The sequence below is a fragment of the Tupaia chinensis genome, unplaced genomic scaffold (assembly GCF_000334495.1).
Source record: "Tupaia chinensis unplaced genomic scaffold, TupChi_1.0 Scaffold000270_1, whole genome shotgun sequence".
Taxonomy (NCBI): Eukaryota; Metazoa; Chordata; class Mammalia; order Scandentia; family Tupaiidae; genus Tupaia; species Tupaia belangeri.
Window position 1 is genome coordinate 4,360,346 of NW_006159750.1, and position 902 is coordinate 4,361,247.

Below are 902 nucleotides of genomic sequence, written 5' to 3' on the forward strand. Positions count from 1 at the left end.
CCCCCCTTTTTTTTTTTTTTTTTTTTTTTTTTTTTTTGTTTTTCCTCTTCTGGCTAATGTTTGGCTGGAGTTACCCAGACAGCACAGTCTTCATTCAGACTCTAAAGTGGCTGAAGGTAGTGTCATGGTTATGACTTCTTCCAAGATGTTCTAGGTTGTGCTGAGCCAAGGTTGATGTGGCTAAACCTCCTTGTGATCTTCTTGGGCCAAGGCTTCATCTTCTATTCCTGTGAGGTTGTTGAAATCCAAACCCTTCAGTAACTAAAGGAGGAAATACTGAAACTTCTTTTTGTACTTAGACTTCGTAATATTTTTAAATGAATTAACAATTGCATATGCTTCTGATATGTTCAAAAGTGTACATAAATTGAGAGTAGGTGAACAAATAATGTGGAGCTATGGGAGCACCTGGTCAGTGGGTTAGATGAGAGATTTGGTGACAATCTCAGGAGTCTGTGAACAGCGGCAGCCAAGGAGAGCCACCAGAGGCGCTGCTCAAGCCCAGAGCGGAACCAGCCACACACCCACATAATGGCGACAGCACTGCGAAGCCAGGACCAGCCAATGCCATCAAGCCTGGTCTATGCACCTGCACAAGCCATTTGCCCCTTCACCCCAGTGCCACAGAAGTCACAGTAAGCCACATCCCTCCTCCCAACACACTGATGCTCTCCAAGGGATAGATTAATGAGGAAACACTGTTTAATCAGAAGGAAATACTTCTTAAAAGAGCTTACCAGCTTCAACTTTCAAGCAAATTTAGATACTTGGTTAATTTTTTTTTTTCTTTTGGCCATTATCTAACAGAGAGGCTCAGAAGAAAGGCTATTTTAGGCAAATAAAGTACATTTGCTGCACACATCTCAATGTTAATTTGCACCTAGATTTAGAAACCATTGTCC